We start from the raw sequence: 17,268 nt of genomic DNA, 5'->3' as shown, positions 1-17,268 counted from the left end.
TTCTCCTGTTTGCATTTAGTGCTATAAATTTCCCTCTGAACACTGCTGTAGCTGTGTTCCAGAGATTCTGGTACGTTGTGTCTTTGTTCTCATTCATTTCAAAGAACTTATTTATTTCTGATTTAATTTTGTTATTTATCCAGTAGTCATTCAGGAGCTGGTTGTTCAGTTTCCATGTAGTTGTGCAGTTTTGAGTGAGTTTCTAATTTGATTGCACTGTGGTCTGAGAAACTGTTTGTTTGGATTTCCATTCTTTTGCATTTGCTGAGAAGTGTTTTACTTTCAATTGTGTGGTCAATTTTAGAATAAGTGCGATGTGGTGCTGAGAAGAATTTATATTCTGGTGATTTGGGGTGGAGAGTTCTGTAGATGCCTGTTAGGTTCGCTAGGTCTAGAGCTGAGTTCAAGTCCTGAATATCCTTGATAATTTTCTGTCCCGTTGATCTGTCTAATATTGACAGTGGGGTGTTAAAGTCTCCCATTATTATTGTGTGGGAGTCTAAGTCTCTTTACAGGTCTCTAAGAACTTGCTTTATGAATTTCGGTGCTCCTGTATTGGATGCATATACACATTTAGGATAGTTAGCTAGCTCATTGTCTGCCCAAACAGGCACCCAGTATTGTGCTTGAAACCCAGGGTCCTAGTGGTATAGGCACCGAAGGGAATCTCCCAGTCTGTGGGTTGCGAAAACCATGGGAAAAGCATAGTATCTGGGCAGGAATTCACCGTGCCTCAGGCACAGTCCCTCACGGCACAGCTCCTCATGGCTTCCCTTGGCTAGGGGAGGAAGTTCCCTAACCCCTTGTGCTTCCCTGGTGAGGCGACGCCCCACCCTGCCTTGGCTGGCCTTCTGTGTGTGGGCTGCACACACTGTCTAACCAATCCCAATGAGGTAAGCCGGGTACCTCAGTTGGAAATGCAGAAATCACCCACCTTCTGCGTTGATCTCGTTGGGAGCTGCAGACTGGAGCTGTTCTTATTCGGCCATCTTGCCAGCCACTATGTGTCTTCTTAGAAATTTCACAGGCTAATCTTGAGACAGACAGATGGTCTGAAGACCCAGCGACAAAATTTCAGAGACCAATTGAAGTTACTTAATTAACCACTCAGCCATTTTTGAAACCAAATCAGCTTGAGGTTCAGGTGGATTGGGAGCCAAGACAGCCACCAGAACAAGACACAAAGGTATTGTCCTCAGCCTGCGATCCAGATAGACTGGAACACAACACAGCTGCTAGAACAAGACACATGGATTTGTACTCAGCCCAATTCTTACATGTCTTCCTTATTAAGTTTTCCCTTTTTAAACCCATACTTTCCTCCCGACCCCATGGAAATTAAAGCAGTTAGTTTGGGTAGGAATCTGGCTGCTTACCCATTTAAGTTTTAGTTAATAAATCCACTTTCTTTCTACCATACCTCGTTCTTGTTAACTGGACTCTGCAGGGGGGGAGCATCTGGACCTGTGTTCAGTTACAAGACCAGTGTTTTAATCAAAATTCCCATAAATTTTCCAGGGGGAGCAAATTTTCCCCAGATAAGTCAGCTAGCTTAGGTGTTGTTATTTCAAAGAGTGGGTTAAAGATTGTGATATAGCTTGTACCCTCTTCTATTTAGAGAGTAGGTGATATAGCATTCACGACATAGATGATTATTTTGATTTGTTCTAAATCGCTCTGACACTGTGTTCCCTGACCACCTCTACAAGCAGGCAACTCACTCTACATAGAACCCACCGTTTGATGATATCACCTTGCCCTTGGGTATGGAGGATGAAGAGGAACTTTTAGTTTATTACTGTACTTGTTTTTATCTACTTCTTACCCTACCTCTTTTTTTCTAGGCTTTGTGTTATAGTAATACCTTTAATTTCCATATCCTAAAAGTCCCAATATATATATCCATTTTATTTAAAAAGTCAATGATCTGGCAGGGTGCTTTGACTCACGCCTATAATCCCAGCACTTTGGGAGGCCAAGGCGGGTGGATCACGAGGTCAGGAGATCTAGACTATCCTGGCTAACACACTGAAATCCCGTCTCTACTAAAAATACAAAAAATTAGCCGGGCGTGGTGGCAGGCGCCTGTAGTCCCAGCTACTCAGGAGGCTGAGGCAGGAGAATGGGGTGAACCTGGGAGGGTGAGCTTGCAGTGAGCTGAGATGGCACCAGTGCACTCCAGTCTGGGCGACAGAGTGAGACTCAGTCTCACAAAAAAAAAAAAAAAAAAAAAAAAAAAAGTCAATGCTCTTTTGTTGAATTATAGCTAGTTATCCAACAAATGAAGTAATGTATAAACACTTCAGTAAAGAAGATATGTTTATTGCAAAATAGCATTTATTCAATATCATAAGGCATTAGAGAAATAAAATTTAAAATGAAATCAGGTACTACTACATACTTAAGAGACTGTCTTAAATTAAAAATTCTAACCATACCAATTATTGGTAAGGATTCAGAACAATTGGATTCCTCATATACTACTGATGATCATCTAAAATTATACAACCACTTTGGAAACCTGTATGGTAGTTTCTTAAAAAGTTAAACATACACCTACTGTACAACCTACTCACTTCACACTTATGTATTTGCTCGAGAGAAATAAAAGCATATGTCTACACAAAGATGTGTATATGAATGTCTGTAGTAGCTCTATTATAATAACCCTAAACTGAAAAAACACAGATGTCATACAACCACAGGTGAATGGGTAAGCAAATTGTGGTATGTCTATACAATGGGATACTACTCAGCAATTGAGAGGAATTGTGTAGTGAAGCATGCAACAACATTAATCCGTCTCAAAACAATTATGCTGAGTGAAAGAAAGCAGACATAAAATAGCATATCTTTTATGATTTTATTTATATAATTTATTTATTTAGAAAATGCACGAAAATATTTGAAGACAGTCTAGGTATGGAACACATAGGTATAGATAGGAAGAAAAGTTTACAAAAGAAATTAAGGAAACAATGACATTTTGGGGAATGATTCATATATACACTATCTTTATTGTAATGGGTATATTATATATGTTTGTGTGTGTGTGTGAGTGTGTGTGTGTATCTATCATGTGGCCTGAGATCCCTTGGGAAAAGGAGAGTGAAAAAGTGAATGAAATACATAAATAATATCAGAATGTGAAAAAAAGCAAAGACTTGTACTAGTCAGTAACCATCACTTACATCTAGTAGAGACTCAAAGAGTGGGAAAACTTTAGATAAATAAATTAAACATAATATCAATATAATACACAAAAATATATATATAACATGTAAATTGTACACCTAGAGAGGCAAATAAATTGAGAGAGACAGAAAGAAGTAAAGAGTGAGAGATACACAACAAAATAGCTCATTTTGATTTATTTTAGATTGGTATTATACTTCAAAACTTTTTGTCCTAACATAAAACTTTGCTCAAAATATTGTCTCTTAAATTAGAAAATTTATAAAAGAACCATATTTTCTAATATTCTTCAAAGTAATCTTTTTACTCTAGACTCTTAACTTTTAAACTCAAAATAGCATTTGAATTTCTGACAGTTGCTCTGAATGCATTCGTTTGCCTTTAAATCTTTTTGCTGTTGTTATTAAACACATTGTGATTTTAAAATATATTGGCTCTTCATTTCAGTTCAATGGGATACTGGAAGATATATAAGGAGGTTAATGCCTCTTTTCATGAGGTGTTAAAAAAAAAAGCTTATGATGTTTAAATTTAAATGAAATAAAAATAGGCAGTGGAGAAGAAAATTGGGTTTTGGCACAAAGATTAGAGGCAACAGAGGTGGCAGAATGATGAAAGCAAAAGTCACAGGACACTTTTACTAGGCATTTGGGAATGGGTTAGGGGTCGGGGAGAAACTGTATATTCAGAGAGTATTTCAAATAATTTCCTTGCTTTCAAGGTTACCATTAACATGCTGAGAAGTAAAATACATGTGTAGGATTTATGTGATAGAACGACATAATATAAAACACAGTAGGTCAAGAGACTCAAATCTTTATTTTAAAAATACATTTTTTATGATTTCTGTACATCTGAAAAAAAACCCAGTTAGATGAATAATACTACAAATCACATTTACCTAAAAACGTGGATAATGAGCAGTTAAGAATTCCTATTTTCGTCCTGGCACGGTGGCTCAAGCCTGTAATCCCAGCACTTTGGGAGGCCGAGATGGGTGGATCACGAGGTCAGGAGATCGAGACCATCCTGGCTAACACGGTGAAACCCCATCACTACTAAACAAATACAAAAAACTAGCTGGGCCTGGTGGCGGGCGCCTGTAGTCCCAGCTACTTGGGAGGCTGAGGCAGGAGAATGGCATAAACCAGGGAGGCAGAGCTTGCAGTGAGCTGAGATCCGACCACTGCACTCCAGCCTGGGCCACAGAGCGAGACTCCATCTCAAAAAAAAAAAAAAAAAAGAATTCCTATTTTCAAATATTTATGAATTTAACACATAAACTTTCTTCAGACAATGATATTAAGCATATGTCATTTATCTTCTAGTTATTAAACAGTGTAAAGTGTTAAAACTATATGAAACTCCAAATTAGCATAAATCTTTACATTTTGAGTGAAATAAAATAAATATTGACTGGCTGGAACAACAAAGGCTATTTATTTGGTTAAACATATTTTATTTCACAATAGAATGAATAATATAGCTAAGGAAGATATTTCTGAAAATCTCTATTAGGACTGTCAATGGAAAAGAGTTCACCAGCAGTGACAGAGACCAGAGGAATCCAAGAACTCTGGCTTAAAAATCAGGTTTATCTGTGTTACAATCCCAACTTCATAGTCTATTGCCTATGTGCTCATGGAAACATTCTTGAAAGTCGTGCTTATTTTCTTCATCCATAGAATGTGATAATAATAACAATTACATCATTTCAATAGTAACATTTATAAAGGGCTTACTAGGTGTTAGACCCTTAAGTATTTCATATGACTTTATCACAGTTTATTCTCACAGCTGCCCTATGAATAGCTACAATTATCATCATTCCAATTTTATGGACAAGAAAATGGAGTCATAGAAAGGTGAAGTGATTCCCCAAGAGTCACACAGCTGGTGAGTGTGAGAAACAGGCTGTGAACTCAGGCAATCTGCTTTTCTTATCTTGGCTTGGTACTTTTGCGAAGATTATATGAGATAATGCATGTTTCATGCTTTACATAATTTACTAAATATGCACTCAGAAAAGATAATATTAGAGGTGATTATGAAAAGAAAATCTTCTACATTACATATGCATCCATAAATATAAAATGAACTTTTCCTTTTCTTTATCCAACTTTTAGGGAATTGATTCAAATATAGTGACAGCAAAATAAGATTTAATTTTGCATATATTGTCTTTTTTATTGAAATAGTATATATATTTTCTTTGTAACATACTTTAGTCATTTGAGCTTAATAGAATTAATTAAATTTTAACTTTAGAGTCCTTTATTTGCTAATGTAATTGTTATATAATATCTATTTAGGGAAAAAAAAAAAAAAACCCAGAAAGCAGTTCGAGAGCCATGTACCATTTGTCTTATCTCAACCTATAAGACCAAATAAACTTGAAAATTGCCAAATATGTACTTTGTATTATATCAGCATTGTTGTCACTGTGATTTTAGGGAATGCTAAGAAACATGTACTGAAAAAGTCAATAAGAGATTTACAAAAAAAGCATGTTTCCTCAAACTATTTCTACTTTCTGAAAAATGTCGAGACACGCTTTGATCTTTGGGAAATATTTAAATTCTTATTAGAATTAAATCATGTTGAAAACACAGTAAAAATGATTAGTTCCTATAGAAAAATACTAGTTACATAGTAATAAAGGAGCTGATTGTGGTAAAACTATGGCCACACATTCTAGGTGGAATTGAAAATTTTTTCACTGATATTTGTAATTGTAGCTTACAATTCAATAATGGGTGCCTTGGAAACTGTAATCCATAAGATTAGAACAAGACTCAAACCTGAGACCTGTAAAAAATCAGTATTATTGATTGGAGCAAAGATGCCTTTTAAAAGGTCTCAAAACCAAATCAGTAATATTAGACTAATGCATCCAGCTTCTTATATAATTTCTGGTGCTGGTGAGGGAGACATTTTTAGTAAACTACCGTATAGAGACTAGAAAATCCGCAAACATTTCAAAAGATACAGAGTAATAGCCTCTATCTATCCCCTATTGTTTCCTCCTACTTCCCTCTAAGCATCTCCACAGAGACCACGTTCAAAGAGCATTTGGTTAACAACTACTTTTCTGAGAATAAGAACAAAAATAATGCTCAAAGACATAGAAAATAGTGCTCCTTTGTTCACTGTTACACATAAATATCACAAAGTAAATAGGTAACACAGATATATAGCAAAATTTGTGTATGGAAGACCAAGTAAACTTTGCTTTTATTAGTGGTTAAAAAACTCCAACAAAACACAGGATGATTGTGGTCACTAGTGATAGACAAATTTTCACTTAAAAAAAAAAAGATTAGTCATTTACCAAAAGCTCAGAGCAAAATAATCCAGTGCCAATTATTTAAAAATTAATAATATGTGTGTTTAGAAAAAGACCATTATTTTGATAGCAATAAGAAGCTAAAGCACAAAAGTGGGTAGTCCATCAATTTTAAGAGGAAAAAATAATGGTCAGAGGCTTTTCTGTTGTTGTTTTGGTTTGTGTGTGTGTGTTTGTTCTTAAATCTTCCGTAAGTTGATATGAAAATGTGTGTCCATCTTTGACTTTAAACAGTAATTATGTTTTGAGAACAGGCCAAGGTAAATTCTTCTCTCTAATGGCACCTCCATGGAGGTGGCAGACCAAACTCATGTGGCCTTTCTCAGCTGCAGAGAGCTGCCAAGGCAGTAAAGCTAGGTTTTAGATTTACTTTAGAGTTACTTCTTTCACCTTGGCTCTAATTACCATGGTAGATGTTAATCATGACTAACTGAGAGCAGAGGGAAAAAAAAAAGTCACTTGTAGAGGGAAAGCAGTATTTCAGAATTCCTGTAAACAAAGCTTTGGCTGAAAGCTTGAATAGAGAGAGCACACATGAGAAAGAAGGTGGTTTGGGCCTGGGTCCCAGGGATATTAAACTATTGTAACTGTTTTGAATCGAGCTGGAATGACTAGATTGAAGAAGATTGAAAAAGAAAGCTTGAAAGTTTGTCCTGTGAAGGCATTAGAACCTCCTGGAAGATGCCAAAATATCTTTGAATATAGATGTCTCCAGGATGTTAGTTCCAAGGCTCCAGAGAACTCTCCACTGCATCAGCCTTTGGCTTGAATGCCTGCTGTCAACTCCCCCGGACACCATCACAGATCGTAGGACTCATCTCTTTAACATGGGATCTGTGCCCAGGACCAAGACACTGATTTGTCTATAAACTTCTAGTGCTGTGACACTGCAGCAACCCTCAGTCAACAGAAGCATGCAAGGGCTCAAGAAGAACCAAACCCAGATTTGGTAAGTAACACGTGGATTTTTCAAAAGTCTAACGAACTAGAGTAGATAAAACCACCACAGGAATCTTACATTTCACCCTATTCTTAAAGCAACATAGATCAGCTTAATGGTTTATATTTTGAAAGCACTTTCCATCTACATTTTGTAATCTTTAAAACAACTATACAAACTGTGTATTGTAAAAAAAAGCTTATTTTGCAAATAAGAATTTATAGCCTCTCAAACAAGATGACAAAGAAAGTGAGGGCAAGGGCAAGGACTCAAATCCTGACCTTGATTACATATTGTATGCTTCTCCCTCAGAAATATTGTGGATTGACTGTAAAATACAAGCAGATCTAAACAAATGCTTAGTTAGAAAAAGACCAAGGGTAAAAACTATCATGAAAATGAAACATAAACAACGTATTTTATAACACCAAAGTAAATACTTCAATATTTATTTATTTATTTATTTATTTATTTATTTGAGATGGAGTCTTGCTCTGTCGCCCAGGCTGGGGTGCAGTGGTGTGATCTCGGCTCACTGCAAGCTCTGCCTCCCGTGTTCACCCCATTCTTCTTCCTCAGCCTCTCGAGTAGCTGGGACTACAGGTGCCCGCCACCATGCCTAGCTAATTTTTTTGTATTTTTTAGTAGAGACGGGGTTTCACCGTGTTAGACAGGCTGGTCTCAATCTCCTGACCTTGTGATCCATCTGCCTGGGCCTCCCGATGTGCTGGATTTACAGGCGTGAGCCACCCCGCCTATTAAATGACTTTCACTGTGTCTGTTCCCAGTATCATTTTGCCTTCCTTTCCATCACGAGTAACTCCTTTCCATCACGAGTAACTCCTTTCCATCACGAATCCAGTAACCTCCCTGGTAGGCTACTGTAATCTTAAGCTTTCACCCTTCCTTTCTTCCCTGTGGTGTGTCCAATCCCCTGTTGATCTCAAATGATCTTCACTTGCCTTATCAATTGTATTTTCCCCGTTTTATTCCATCTTTTGATTCAATATATCCCCCAACTGTCCTGTATATAGATTTATATACAGTTATAGAACAGGAGTGCTTTACCTGAATGTTTTAGAATTGATGGTAGTCATGGTCTCACATATTTCCCACCGGAATTCCAGTATTAGGGAGCAAAGACCTAAGACTGCTAGCATAATTACTTTCCATTACCTTTTAGAAACACTCAAAACCTCATCCCTGTCCCAGCCCACCCCTTTCCATCACCCAGTTATTGGTAAGGGTATGAATAGGGAGAAAAAATTATCCCATATAAAACCAGGGAATTTTCTAATTCTAGCATTTTGACTCACTCTCTCCCAAGAATATGGACTTCAGAAAAAGAAAAAGGGCTTTAACTTTCCTGTGCTGAACTTTCCAGGCTTTATTGAAAAGAAATGACTGCTATTTGGTAAGCAGTGGTCCTACAAGCAAAGGCAAAGAGTACATATAATGAAGCAATGCTAGTTTTTGTGGAAAAGAACCGTGGGAACTTTAGCCATTAGCACAATTACTTATGGTTATACATACTGTATATAGAAGGGAGGCTAAGATCAACTATTGTTCTGAGAGTACTAGAAACACCGAATTCCTCATCTATCATGAAGAGAGATGATTAGGCCAGGAACATTGAGCTACTGGAAAAAAAAGCAAGTGAGATATATTTTTGAGAATGTGATTAGAGCACATGTGGTATTCACTAAGTTGATTCTTTATGTTTTGATATCAGAAAGCATTTTAAAGTTCTTCGTCACTGACTGATAAGATGCTTTTACTTATGGCAACATTCAGTCTTTTTATAAACATTGATGCTTATCTTTAGTTTCTTAAACATTACTGCTAAAAGAGTATTAGATCACTATGTTAGAACTTGATTCTGGTCCTTTTTATTCAATTGGATCAAAAAATTGATTTGAGGATGACAGAAATAGCTAACTTTATGAATCTAGACTTAAGTGTGTCTGGTTCATTTACAAACAAATTAGTACAGTAATTTCTTTCCATTTAGTTGATATCTGAAGTGTGAGGAAGCCAGGCAGAAGGAGCAGTCCTATAATTGTTTGATTCTGCTGCCCTATTCCTTTCTTGCTGAAAATCAAGTAGTAGTATAGGTCTTCTCTCATCTCCCCCTCTCCTACAGAACACAAGCCACTTAATGGAGATGGGCTGTCTTACCTCTGGATATGGCTTTGTGATGCATGAAATAGAAGCCATCAGTTCTTGTTCCACTCACTCCTTCCACAAACATTTAATGAATTACGTAAAGAAGTATGTTTCTAAGTAGTATCTACAAGTACTAACCCTGATTTTTACTTAAGGAAAATTAACTGTGCAGCCCTCCCCTTAATACGAATAACGACTATAGCAAAAGAGAATTTATCACATACCAGCTACTCTTCTATGCATTTAACATATATTACCTCACTCAATTCTCACCATATCTGACATTATCCCCTTGACATGAATGAGAAAGCTGAGGCAAACATAATTCAAATAACTTCCCTAAGGTTCTCTTGACTTTCCTATGGTCTTCAGGAAGTCTAGCCCCTGAAATAGTGGAGTTCACTGTTGTGTTAAATGACCTTGAATATTGAGCTATTAAATATGAGAGTATATTAGGACAGTTCTTATGTAAATTTTTATAGTGTTCTAAAATGTAAACTTTATTATATTCTATTCTATAGTGGGTATAAATATTTCATACTATTCTATAGGAGGTATAAATGACTAATAAACCAGGTGAATATACACACTAAGATATTTAGATTTAGAAAAAGAAACTTGCTAAACCAAATTGGTCAGTGTTTAAGCAATGTAATTAAATGAAGACCATCTCAAGCAGAAACATTTTCCTAAACGGTTGCCTTCTCTCAGTTTCTTAAGATATTCATCATGGGAAGCAGCCAATGCTAAAGATAGATCTAAATCCTACTTAGTTTAAATGTGGTTTTATTTATAAATGAAAATCTAGTCTTTCCATAGCCCTTTCTAAATTGGCTATGCCTTCCAAAATTGTTTCTGAAATATCATGTAGATAGAATCATTTTAGAAGGTTTTTATTTAATGTACAAGTGGTGAGACACTTGATGTTATTACCACTTTACTACATGTACAGGATATGCTCCTGTGTCATGAAACCCTTTTGTTCATGGCAACAGAAAATACAAAATCCTACTACAGCACTAAGTGTATCAATCACATCAGTCATCTAACGGGTAGGAGAGGACAATTTATGGAACTACTTTATGAATATGTTACTTTATACTTCTGCTAGATTATTTCATTTTTCGTATCTGTGTCATGCTATGGAAAGGAGTTAAGAAGCAGATGATTAAGAGAAGTTGTTCTAGAATGTCTAAGAAAGTTCTATGAAAAGTGAGAATCTTGACTATTTTCATGTTAATCAAAGGTATATGTTAAATTATGAATGAGTAATTAGATATATGGAATGAGGCAAATTTTTATCTGATTATATAAATATATTAGTGAGATGAAAAATTTAGCTTCTACAAAAATTGCAAATGTAATATAAATCGTATATAAATGTATAATTATATTTTCTATTGTCTCATGAAAGTTTTATTTTAGCTACTGTATTAGTAAATTTTTAGTCTATTTATATTCAAAATTCCCTAACGTCTTAGCAGAGATAGCAGATTCCCAGGCTTCTACCAAATAAATAAATATTACATTGCTTTTTGCCAGAAGCTCACAATTTGCTATTTTTTATACTGTTCAACATACCACTTGAATGTACTTATTTATAGGTTAAATTGAGTTGCATGACTTAGAGGAGTAGAAGATATATAAGAGTGTTTCTCATAGATGAGTTAACTGAGGGCCCTGATGAAATAAAACCAAAGTTAAATTACAAACTATTAAAAATCAAATTGTTTAAAAGCTTCTAGAGGTGGAAAGGTATGATACATTTCCTTCTCATCATAAGGATCACAGCTACATTCTTTAAACAAAAGACAAGTTAACAAGAAAAAAGCATAATACATTTATTTGATGAAACTTTTATATGACACGGGAGCCTTGAGAAATGAAGATCTAAAGACTCAAGGGAAGACCATGCATTTTTATGCTTGGATTCAATAACAAGTGAACATCCATGGAGACACGTGATTAGACAAAAACAAAATAATGTAATAGTAATAGATTGAGCGGGGAAACCCAGCAAGGCCTGTCTGATCAGACTCTTCTTGGCTTCTCTGTGTGACAGTCCTTCTTCCCAAGTATAAGACCAGACCCTTTCTGGAATGAGGGTATCATGATATGCTCTCAGACAAGGCAAGTCCATTTCTTTATGGCCAGCTCTTACACAGAAAGGTGAAGGAAGGCTGAAGTAATATTTCTGGGGTTCATGGCTAACTTTGGAGGAGAGGAGTTCTAGTTGCTATGATCCACCCTGGGGAAGAGGAATTCTAGATTCTATTACTTGCCTTGGGAGAGAAAGAGGAGCAAGGAGAATGGAGGGCAGGAGAAGGTCAGAGAGACTCTGCTTCTGAGTCCTCTGCAACATCTTTTAGTTCAAAGTACTTAGCATGGCCAAGTGCCAAAGTTTAGGGCATAATCTTCAGAGCTCCAGCAGCTTCAAATTGTATAAAATTCAAGCTAATATCTTTAATGTAATATGAGTATTGTTTTGCTACAGTGTACTGGAGTTTATGACATAGGTTGTTTTGACTTTGCTACATTTATACTCTTATTTAAAGCTAACATTGATTTAAAATTATGAGTCAGGTACTGTTTTACATGACTTGTGTTTATAGAGGTTTTTAAAAATTATTACAGCAACACTGTGAGGAAATAAACTTGTTTTCATATTTAGAAAAAATGCAAGGTAAGATGACTTAATATCTCAAAATCAGGCAGTAAGTGATGGATGAAGTTTAAAAGTTGGCAGTCTGACAACAGAACTGTCTTCAATAGTACATGACACTGTCTCTAAAATAAAATGTTCACAACACTATTCCTCTCCACAACTGAGTACTCAAAAGAATCATATAGGGAAATAATGTTATTGGCACTTAAAATATAGATATTTCTAACATGTCTACCCTTTAAGGTTATGTAGTTGGAAACTGTGAATTAAACTAAAAAATACATCAAAAAGAGAAAGGTATACAATTTTTATTTAATGTTAATATTTAAAAATTTTATGTGCATGGAAGTAGTCACAGAATAGAAGTCAAGATCCAAAGAGGTGATTAAATTTGTATTACTTATATATGATCTTAGCAGAGGATGACAAATTGAGAAGATTTGATAAGAAAAAGAAAAACGGGATCCATGCTTCTATGGGCAGTAAATTGTGGGAGGCAAGAATATGCAGATGGAAGGTAGGAACTATCTAGTAAGATTTTCTTTATGCAGATTCATCTTAGGACTCTCTCCATGTGCATGGATAATTGTTGCTCCTTCCTTCCTCGTGTGAAAGAGGAAGATATCTTGACATGGCTTGAATCTGTATCCCCGTGCAAACCTCATGTTTAATTACAATCCCCATTGTTGGAGGTAGGGCACAGTGGGAAGTGATTAGATGATGGAAGCTCACTTCTCAGGAATGGATCAGCAACAAGCCCCTTAGTATTGTCCTCGCCATAGTCAGTGACCTTCCTGAGGTCTGGTCATTTAAAAGCGTGTGGCACCTCCTCCCTCTCTCTCTGTCTCTTGCTCCTGTTCTTGCCAGGAAGACATCTGCTCCTGTCACAAGTAAAATCTCCCTGATGCCTTCCCAGAAGCTGATGCTGCCATGCTTCCTGTACAGCCTACAGAACCCTGAACCAATTAAACCTCTTCTCTTTATCAATTACCCAGTGTCAGATATTACTTTATAGCAATGTGATAAAGGACAAATACATACTTTCGCAAGGGAAAGTACGTCCTGCTTTTAGGCAGACAGGAGAAGGTGGAGAGCTTTTTCTCAATTGCCTTTAACTTTAATAATTGTTATGCCAAAGCAGCATATTTTGGAGTGGCATATTCTGACCCCCTTCAAATGGAAAAAAACGAGTTGCTTAACAATAGTTAAAAATGTCAGAGTCATTCTTAGCCATGTAGAAACCTAAAGAGTCCTAGTTCATAAGAGTTGTTTCCTGATCTTCTGAGTATATTACATGCTTGATGCAAGGAGGAAAAGAAAAAGTTACTAGACATTATTACTATTTAGGATTATGATTATAATATGAGTAAGACAGAATAAAGAGAGTACACCATCTGAGCATAACATACAACTGAAACATTTAAGTGCACAAAAATTTCTTACTAAAGAGGAGTAATAAAACCCACAACACCAGTCACCATTATAGATCCAATCATCTGGAAGAACAGTTGGTACAGAAAATATACCAACCCACAAGAATTAGTCAGAGCTAGCTTCACATTGTAGTCAGAATGTGGCTCATGGTATTTGCATTTGTTAGAGGTGGCACAAGTAGTGGTTAGAAAGAGAGCTATTCCAAGCCCTTTGAGAGGAATAGCAGACATTTCCTGGACTGTCACTCTTAGGGCATGATAAGTGAATGTAAAACAAAGGCAATAAATGGTTTTACCTATTTCCAGTTAACTGACTTGTGGGTTTAATCAATACTCCCTAGACCAATGTCTATGGAACACTGATTCTTTAGAATGCCCAGAAAACTATCTGCCCAACGGTAGAATTGAATACTTCCAACATAAGTAATTTTTTTCTTCCAAAATTTGTTTATGCCATTGTTATTATGATAGTTACTTTAATTAAGTTTAATTCTGTCAATATTATATAAAAGGTTTTAGATTAAATGTGGGATGACTGATTGGAGAAAATGATAAAATTAAAATTTATTGCTCAAAGTCCCTTTAAATATAAGTTCATATTCTAATTCATATAAATCCAAACTGAAAACATAGATGCCCTGTGACTACAGGTTAGATTTAGGGAAAAAAAAAAAAAAATCTTGCTGGGCATGTTGGTGCGTGCTTGTACTCCCAGCTACTTGGGAGGCCAAGGCAGGAACATCGCTTGAGTCCAGGAGTTCTGGGATATAGTGCACTGTGCTGATACAACATTCACACTAAGTGCAGCACCAATATGGTGACTTCCTGGGAGCGGGGACCCACCAGGTTGCCAAAGGAGGAAGGAACCTGCCCAGGTCAGAAAGAGAATAGGTAAAAATTCCTGCAGTGATCGGTAGTGGGATTGTGCCTATGAATAGCCACCACACTCCGGTCTGGGCAGCTTATCAATACCCCATCTCTAAAATAATTTTTTTAAATAAATAAATAAATAATATTTTTAAAGATTGAAATGAAAGCAGTCTTAGGTATACGTTGGTATTTTAGCAAATAAATATTGTATGTTTTAGGTTAAATATGTACATTATATCTGTATGTATATATTTAATTTAAAATGTTTAACGTTTACACATTATAAGATAATGTTGGAAAGCATAAATAGGTTAATTATTTCGAGTTACTGTTGTGTCTGTCAACTTAATTTAGTGAAACAAATGCAGTAAATATACCCATCAAGTGACTTGCATGTTTTGAATTTCAAGTAACAAATCACAAAATGCCCTTCTGCACCAGCTTAAAATATTCTTTTTTAAAATATGTGTTTATTTACTTATTTATTTATTGAGACAGAGTCTCACTCTGTCACCCAGGATGGAGTGCAGTGGCACAATCTTGGTTCACTGCAACCTCTGCCTCCCAGGTTCAAGTGATTCTTGCGTCTCAGCCTCCACAGTAGCTGGGATTACAGCCATGCGCCACTATGCCTGCCTAAGTTTTGTATTTTTCAGTAGAGATGGTGTTTTGCCATGTTGGCCAGGCTAGTGAACTCCTGGCCTCAAGTGATCTGTCCAACTCAGCCTCCCAAAGTGCTGGAATTGCAAGCGTGAGCCACCATGCTGTGCCGAGTTTAAAACGTTCTATCTTTGTCCCACAATCACAATCATTGTAATTGGAGACGACACTCTATCTTTGTTGAGTTGCAGGGGTGTCCAGTCTTTTTGCTTCCCTAGGCTACATTAGAAGAACTGTCTTGAGCAATACTTAAAATACAGCAGCACTAGTGATAGCTGATGAGCTAAAAAACATTCGCAAAAAAACTCATAATGTTTTAAGAAAGTTTATGAATTTGTGTTGGGCCTCATTCAAAGTTGTCCTGGGCCACCTTGCTCATAGGCTGCAGGTTGAACAAGTTTGAGTTACAGTCTACCACAATTTATTATCATTTATTTTTAGACCTAGAAAGGAAAGACACAGTTACTTGGTTATATAAAACAGTCAGAATTTGCAAAGCACGTTTCTAGTAAGTGCACAAATTATCCTTTATTATCTTTTGAAATGAAAGTAAACACGTATTTTTTTCTCAACAAAATTGAGATATTCAGTATTATTTGGTGTGAGAAGTGAGAATAATAATGTCAGGACATTGAGCTCAGTGTTAGACTTCTCTTTTTAATTTTTTTTTTAGATTTGGGGGTATAAGCACAGGTTTGTTATATAGGTAAAGTCATGTCTCGGGGGCTTGTTGTATCTATTATTTTATCACTAAGCCTAGTACCCATGAGTCATTTTTTCTGATCTTCTCTCTCCTTTCATCCTCCACCCTCATGTAGGCCCCAGGGTCTGTTGTTTACAGTTTTGTGTAGCATCAAATATTCTTTTTCAAGTATACACAAGTACACTTCCATGTGAATTATTCTTTCAAAGTGGAAGATATGTATGGGTTTTGTCATCTGAAAGCAAAGGTTCAAATTCTATGCCTTGTCTCTCACTAGCTGCTCATTTCAAGAAAGTTACATAACCTCTCTAGTTCTCATCATAAAAATGTAATTAATACATCTTAAGGGTTTTTTAGTTTGAATGTGCAATAGTACATTTGAGAGTGCCTATTCTGGTATGCAGCAAATATTAACGATTCAAGAAACTTGTTTTTTATTCCTTTCTCAACCACATTATCTTGGTCCTTCTATGTAAAATTGCATTACAAATTATAGTTTTTATTTTTCAAGCCTAACTTATGTTATTATTGGTGTCACAGTTTATTTTTTTCTTTTATCTCTTTTAAAAAGCTCAGATTAGTTTTAAAAAGAAGTTATTGGTTTCAACGTTTTGTTTTTTTTCTCTGTCGAGGGAGTGGGGTATGAGTATCCACATCAGAATACAACAAGACCAAAAGACAAGACTCAACTTGGAAAATAAAATCTTCTACCTATCCAGGTTTCCAAGTAAGAATCTAATATTTTTATTACAACCTGCAAGGGATTGTTTAGAAAGCATTCCCCTTTCAATGCCTTTCAATAGTTACCAAATATAAAAAAAAAAAAAAAAAAGTATGTATATTTAAAAATATATATTTTATTTTCTCTCCCTCTATATATACACACAAACACACATATACATATACTTCTAACACATACAAGGTTCAAATATTTTTAAAGGTCATTTTGCATGCTAGATGTTTTCAGTGTTATAATATTCTTATTATCATATTTTTCATTTGCTATGTTTAAAGTACAAAAAACAATTTTATTGTGATTTTTAAAAACTCAGATACTTAGTAGAGAGCCCCTATTTGGCCAGTTCCCAGGATTTGTTATTCCATATCAATTTTTAATACCTTCATCTCCTAAACAATGTAGCTCTCTTATTCTTTTTACTCAGTTGAAGTTCTCCCCTAGTGTACAATTATAGAATGACAAAATAAAATGAAATTTTAATGAGTTAGGTTACCAAAATATACATAAATATTAATGACCAAATATTGAAACTAAGTTTTTACTGAACATGA

This window comes from Macaca thibetana, chromosome 6 (genome assembly GCF_024542745.1).
Source record: "Macaca thibetana thibetana isolate TM-01 chromosome 6, ASM2454274v1, whole genome shotgun sequence".
Classification (NCBI taxonomy): Eukaryota; Metazoa; Chordata; class Mammalia; order Primates; family Cercopithecidae; genus Macaca; species Macaca thibetana.
The sequence above is the reverse complement of the archived record's forward strand: the minus strand, read 5'-3'. Positions refer to the sequence as shown.